Source organism: Macaca nemestrina, chromosome 15 (genome assembly GCF_043159975.1).
Source record: "Macaca nemestrina isolate mMacNem1 chromosome 15, mMacNem.hap1, whole genome shotgun sequence".
NCBI lineage: Eukaryota > Metazoa > Chordata > Mammalia > Primates > Cercopithecidae > Macaca > Macaca nemestrina.
This window is the reverse complement of record NC_092139.1, coordinates 64,065,003-64,072,482: the sequence shown is the minus strand read 5'-3', so window position 1 is coordinate 64,072,482 and position 7,480 is coordinate 64,065,003. Positions and strand designations below refer to the sequence as shown.

Sequence of the window (7,480 nt, the reverse complement as noted above, 5' to 3'; positions counted from 1 at the left end):
GATTTTTTGGAGGTTTTCTGTTTTGTTTTATAAGTAGGTTTCAGTATTACTTAGTGATCAGTCATGGTGGATATTTGAAGAATAATTTCTCTCTTTCGGATTATTCCTCTAACACTACAAGCAAGTATCACTGTGTTCTTTCTCTAAAGGAAAATATAAAGCATAGACAAATTAAATGCTGCTCAGATTCTAAAACTTTGAAAACACAACAATGGAGAAAACAAATAGAAAGTTTGTAGCTACTCAATGACAAGCATTGAGTGAATCCCAGTATGCCTATTTTTGCATAGAATGAAAAAAGACACAGCAGGTTCCTTTGAAACATCAAAGTGAGAAAATTGACTACAGCTTTAACAGCCTTCAAAGAAATTTTGGCAGAATGAAAAAGTATGCATAATTGAGAAAAGTACCCTAATCTGTAGAATAAAATAGGTATAAAAAGAGGCTAAACAAAAATGCTGCTGCCTGTTCTTTCCACAACAATTTTCCACCTGTCCCTGACTGCTGTGTTTAGGGAATCCAAGTTTAGAGCTGAAAAAAATAGGAGGTTGGAGAGTTTAGGACGAAGGCAGTGTAGGGCTGTGTAAATTGCAGAGAACTTGGAGCCGGAAGACTTGAGCGGCATGCAATTGTGGGTGGGCTATGAAATCGGGGAGCCTGGCTTTAAATCCCAACTCAGAAATGTACTAATCCTATGATCCCAGGCAAATACCATATCCCCTCTTTGACTCAGTTTCTACATTTTTAAATAGAGATAAAAATAGTGCTTTATGGCTGGGCGCAGTGGCTCAAGCCTATAATCCCAGCACTTTGGGGGGCCGAGGTGGGCGGATCACGAGGTCAAGAGAGCGAGATCATCCTGGCTAACACGGTGACACCCCATCACTCTCCTAAAACTGCAAAAAATTAGCCGGGCATGGCGGGCGCCTGCAGTCCCAGCTACTCGGGAGGCTGAGGCAGGAGAATGGTGTGAACCCGGGAGGCGGAGCTTGCAGTGAGCCGAGATCGCGCCACTACACTCCAGCCTGGGCGACAGAGCGAGACTCCGTCTCAAAAAATACATAAATAAAATAATAAAAACAGTGCCTTACTTTCTCAGTGCCCGACTCATATTATTTATTAAATATTAGCCAGTGTTTTATTATATAACTAGATTGGAACTAGACACGTCACCTTACTTTGTGTCTCAATTTCTTCAACTGTAAAATGAAGTAGTTAGACAATGTGAGCATGTGATATCACAACCAGATGTGAAAGTCTGTGGTCCTGTCAGAACAGCTTAGAGTAGGTTTGGAAATTATTTGAAACCAGCAAAGTGAATATGAAAATAAAGAATTTGAAGCACAGTAGGAGAGAAAAGGAGAGAGGAGAAATAAAAAAAAAGACACTTTTACAGAAGGATTTTTTATATCTGCATTTATCCTCTGAAACTATAATTATATCAAATATATGATTGATTGCATAGGCAATAAAGTTACTCTAAAATAGTCATTTGTGCACTGCAAGAAGAGTGGCTTTTTCCAACTTCCTTTTGTAAGCCAAAAAGTGAATGAGTCAGATCTCAAGTGATTTAGAGATTTTGCTTTGCAAGGTGGAGGATACTTGCAAAGGGAAAATAGGAGGTGGGAGAGTTTAGGACATAGGCAGTGTAGGGCTGTGTAAATTGCAGAGAACTTGGAGCCGGAAGACTTGAGCGGCATGTAACTGTGGGTGGGCTATGAAATCGCGGAGCCTGGCTTTAAATCCCAACTCAAACATTTACTAATCCTATGATCCCAGGCAAATACCATATCCCCTCTTTGGCTCAGTTTCTACATTTTTAAATAAAGATAAAAATAGTGCCTTACAGCCCGGAAAAAGAAGCACAAGTCACAAGTAGGCGGTGTCCCGTGCTTTTTCTAAAGAGGGCTTCGGGAACTTCAATATTTAAAGGAGAAAGAGCAAGCAGGCAGGAAATTAAAACCAGGGAGGAAAAGAAAGAGAGAGAGGAGGCAAGGAAGCTAATTGCTACATTCTTGCGAGGCTCTGATTAGTTCTCACTGAGTCTATATGTTACATGTGGCAAAAAAAAAAAAAAAAAAGGAAAGAGTCAGTTGTGCTTTCATCCTCGCTCTCAGTAAATCTACATTTTACGTAAGTTAAAGTAAGCATGTGAAATTACAGCTATCTGTTTGGGAACAAAAGGATGGCAATTTTTGAATGACTTAGGTTCCAAGCTTAATTTTTCTTTGTCATAGTGAGTTTGGGGTCCCGAGATTTTATTTTCCTTTCACACTTTCTCCCAATATAAAGCTTCCTCATAGATGCCTTCTTTTTTCAAACATTTACAACCCTCATGGTTTTCTCTCCTTTTAAGTACAGAAAAACATAATACTGTGTAATAATCTTATCTGTCTTAAATACAAGACTGCTTAGGATTCACTTAAAATTTAAAAATGGCTCCACATTCCTGGTTTTCAGCTGGATTGTGATTTCCACCACAAATCAGAGCTTTTTAACATTGAGTTTGAGTTTCACAGACCCAGTAAAGTGGAAATATAGACTTTTTCTTAAGACAGTGTTATGACAGTCCAAAGAATCATGGCCAAACTTAATTACCTGTTGTAAACATCATTGCAGTTTTTTACTGAACTATCAGACACTTTCCAGGGCTTATCACAACGTATACTCTAAGTAAATATTATGGGTCCAGGCACACTGGCCCAGGCCTATAATCCCAGTGCTTCGAAAGGCCAAAGCAGGAGGATTGCTTGAGGCCAAGAGTTTGAGACCTGCCTGGCCAACATACCACAACCCCATCTCCAAAAAAAATTTTTTTTTTTTAATTAGCGAAGCATGGTGGCAGGTGCCTGTAGATCTAGCTACTTGGGTGGCTGAGATGGGAGGATCACCTGAGCCCAGGAGTAAGGTTACAGTGAACTATGTTCACACCACTGCACTCCAGCCTGGGTGACAGAGTGACACCCTGATTCTAAAAATAAAAAATAAATTAAAAACGCATAAATACGTAAATAAGTATTATGGAATCAGCAAATAAATACATTGAATAAACAATTGAGTAAAATTACTTGGTAATGAGGCCTTTCTTGTCTATCCTTACACAAAATAAATCCCCAGGCCCCCACATCCCCCTTACTATTCATGTTTTCCTCCATACCATTCATAGTCATGTTGTACTACATATGTATTTGGTTATGGTCTTTCTCTTGCTGCTAGAATGTAAACTCCATGATAGAAGAGACGTTGTTGGTGTTTTCCTTTGTATTTTTTTCACTGCTTAATTCCCACTGCTTACAGTAAACACACAATAAATATTTACTATATGGATATTTAAGCAAGTCACTTCCCTTGATTTCTTCAAATTATTTATGTCACTTTGAAAGTAAAATCTCTCTTCTATACATCATTTTTCCTTCAATCTTCACTTTTAATATCTGTCACCGGCAAACTTAACACGTCTGCTCTTTGTCCAGGTCAACAATGAGAATTTTTAAGCACTTTATTGAATAAGTACTGAGTGCTCCTCCATAATGGACACTCTACTATACATTTCTGCCTTACTTGTGGAATGTATTCAATGTAATTACGCCACACACATAGACGTCCAGATCCTTGTGTCAAACTTACTTTCCTTGGCTTTGTGGGAGAACATGTACTTTTATGAAGCTCAGTTTAAGGCAAATGTTTCATGAAAATACAAAACTGATGGATATATGTATGCAGGGGTCCTTCTTATACGTCTTTTATAAACAATGAGGTTGTATTTCTCCTTTAGTATTTAATGTGTTTCATCAGATAATGCCCTACAAGTTTTATCAAAGTTTTCTGTCCACGTTTTGAGGTTGTATGAGAGTGAACAAACTGCAGTCTGCTGCTTCACTAATAAAACTAGGACAAAGGCCATTTAAACTTAAATATGTGAAAAACTTGCTTTTATTTCAAGCATTTTAAATGTCTAAATTTGGACTGGAGTAAAGACATTTCATAGAAAAACAGAAATATTTGTGCTTGTTTATTTTTCAATCTTGATAACTTTTAATAGTTTACAGCCACAGTGGCAGCTTTTACATGTGTACATGTGTTTAAATATAGTTTCATACCATAAATAGCCATGTGGCAAAATACCCGCCTCTAGGCAAAAAAAAAAAAAAAAAAAAAAACCTTTGCCATTACATAAACACCTTTAAGTAATACTGAAAATAGATGTGAGGTAACTTTTTATCTAAAGTGACTGTAGCCAACATTAAGACATATTCACTGTAACAATTCAAGTTTTAAAATCCTTGTTTTATAACTCTAAAATGTGCCTTTTTAAAAAAACACATCTTTACATTTATTGCTATTGTACATTTATTTGGCAGGAAACAGGGATGTTTGATGTCTTGCAATGATAAAATTATCCTATTCAATAGAATATTATCTCACATTCTGCATGACTTTTGAACATTCTATAAGACAATTACATAAGAGAAAAACCAATTTGTAGATATCTGAGTGAGTACAACCATTTAATAAATGTGAATAAAAACATTTCTGAACATTTTAATATACACTGCATTTTCTGATAGTAAGATTTTAGGTTAAAATAAGATCACAATTTAAAAAGTTTACCATTTTGAAAAAAATCATATCACTGCTTGCAATGCCATTTTCATACTTGAGATGCTAGTCCAACATATTGCTTATCCATTTGCTTTTGTTTGATTTTATTGTTATTAGATTCATGATAATGCTAAAATACACACACGCACACACACAATTGCTTCGGTATTTTTTTTTTATTAAAAGCCCAAAGAAAAGTGGTGACAATGTTCAGTTGAAATTTTGAAATTGGGTTTTATAATTCTGCCCACGTAGCAAAAGTTGAAATGGTCGATGAAGATGTAGTTTTTGAAATAATGCAGCAAGTAGTAAAATCAACAAAACCAAGTGAAAATTATACAAGGAAACACAATAATAAGTTAACAAAGGAATTATATATAATACACTTTTTCTTCGTGTTGACAAGACATGATTAAATCCTTTTTAATATTTCCCATCTCATAAATAAATAAGCTTGCTTGTTAATACTTTGTCTAACTCTAATTTTTATTCTGTTACCAATGTCAGTAATACTTTATTTTTCATTATTTCTCTTATAAAGTGACTTCTGAACTTCCTAGTTTGTTTAAACTATCACAAGGTCAGAAAACCAAACACAGCATGTTCTCACTCATAGGTGGAAATTAAACAATGAGAACACTTGGACACAGGGCAGGGAACATGATACACCATACACCACGGCCTGTCATGGGGTGGGGGGCCGGGAGGAGGGATAGCCTTGGGAGAAATACTTAATGTAAATGATGAGTTAATAGGTGCAGCAAACCAACAGGGCACATGTAAACATATGTAACAAACCTGCACGTTGTGCACATGTACCCTAGAACTTAAAGTATAATAAAAATAAATACATAAATAAAATTAAATTAAAAGGTAAATGCAAACATATTAATCATAAGTAAATGAAATATCTGATGATCTCATTATGTCTGGTAGTAATGTCATCTCTGAGTACTTAAATATTCATCTATATATTCCTTTGCTAAATTTCCCTTTATTTCTCTTTTATATTAAACTTTTTTTTAGAGAGCGCAACTCCAAATCATCTTTTATTAATGGAGAAAGGTCATATTTAGCAAAAGACACAAGGCAGGGAAGTGTCAGACCTGAGGCCTGAGCCCGTGCTGAGGGAGAAGGAGGCTCGGGGCATGTGGGAGAAGTGCTGGGAAGGGCTGAGTGGTGGGGGCCGCAGAAAGTTCCAGTGGGCAACACTGTGGGCAGGTCATGGGTGGGACTCACGGGGACCTCGCTGCTAACTCTTGTTGCGTTGGCAGAGTGGGGTGGGGGGAAGGGAGGATCGTTAGTGCTGCCACCTGGAGTGAGAGCCGCCCCTTGGTTCCTGAGGGCACCATCAAGGGACACAGGACAGGAAGCCCAGGATGGTTAGTGCAGCTAGGGATGAGGGCCAGGGAGAAGCAGGTGCTCTGGAGTGGCCGGGAAAAGTCCAGACACGGAGGCTTAGGAGCTTCCTGTTAAGTGTGTGGGTTCCGCCCTGTCTCTGCCAGGCACTCTGACTAGGGATGGATGATCTCTCTCTTCAGGCGCTCCGTGGTGCTCTTGCTGCCAGCGAAGGTGGTCCGGATCCCTTTGCCCATCTCCCCTGTGACCGACAGCAGTTCCGTGTGGGTGCTCTGGGAGCCCTGGGCGCCAGGTGGTTTCATGGCCTGCATGCAGCCGATGGAGGCGGTCCAAAGTCGTTAAATAGCGGTTTGAAAGGGACAGCAGCTTCTGGCACCGAGTCCGACGGCGACGGGACTCTTCCTGTAGGGACCGGGGTGCCCAGCCCAGGGGTGCTGGAGCTGGGGGTGCTGCTGGGGGCAGGTGTGATGGGTTTGTAGGACATCCTCAACTCCTGGGTGCTGGGGATGCCAGCAGGCCGCTCCTCCGGGGTTGGCTGCCTGGCCACTCAGCAGAGAGCTGATTTGCAAGCTGGCTGCACGCCCCCTACTAAATCTGTGTTGAACTTTTTAACTGCAATTTTTATTAATCTAAATACAGTTCAGATATTCTCGATGAAAATTTCACATTTGAGTTAGTTGAGACATACTAAAATGTAAAATACACAATGGATTTCAAAGGTTTCATATGAAAAAAGAATGCAAACTATCTCTAGTAATTTTTACATTGATTACATGTTGATACAGTATTTTGGATATATTGAGTTAAAATATGCAATTATTTTTTTAAAAAACTCTATGCTACATTTTTGTTAAAAAATTTAAATAAACTATGAAATTACTTCTTGGGATAGAAAAGGGGACATTATTAAATATTTACCTAAATTTTTTTCAAAAACATATCTTTAACAAAAACATTATCAAACAAAACGAAAGTATTTTAATTTTGAATAGGTAAAATAAACTTATTCCTGCTGGAATTCAATCCTGGTATGATTTCTTTTTTACGCATTTGAGGACTCTGTTTATAACCCAGATAAAACATAAAGCTTATGAAACTCCTCTGAGAATGTCGAACACAAATTACCTGTATAGATATCAGGGTGCAGATGATGCTGAGGCCGGGCTGGCTGAAGAAGAGCAGGATGAACATGCTGTACTGGCACAGGGGCTGGCCCCAGGTCACCCACCCTTCATGTACGTGGCGATGGTCACCTGGCTCACCAGCAAAGTGAACAACAGGTCGGTGGCAGCCAGCTGCATACCAGTGTGTAGAAGGCGGTCTCCTTCTGCTCCTCGCGTGACTTGCACAGCAGCACGATGGCCACCAGGTTGCCTACCACTCCAAAAATGGACGGTCCCAGGCTGTCCAGCAGATTGGGCTCCAGGTGAGGGACACATTGACCTGGGAAGGGGTTAACATGACGGTGGCTGGTGGTGTGCAGCCCTGGAGTGTGAAGCTGAGTCTGGGGTGATGGAAG

The 7,480-nt window shown here is 39.3% G+C and overlaps 1 pseudogene; it reads right to left on the bottom strand.

The window, feature by feature from the left end:
- Positions 1–4,528: 4,528 nt before the first annotated feature.
- Positions 4,529–7,235, bottom strand: LOC139358576 (cyclin-dependent kinase 2-associated protein 2 pseudogene; annotated as a pseudogene).
- Positions 7,236–7,480: the final 245 nt, after the last annotated feature.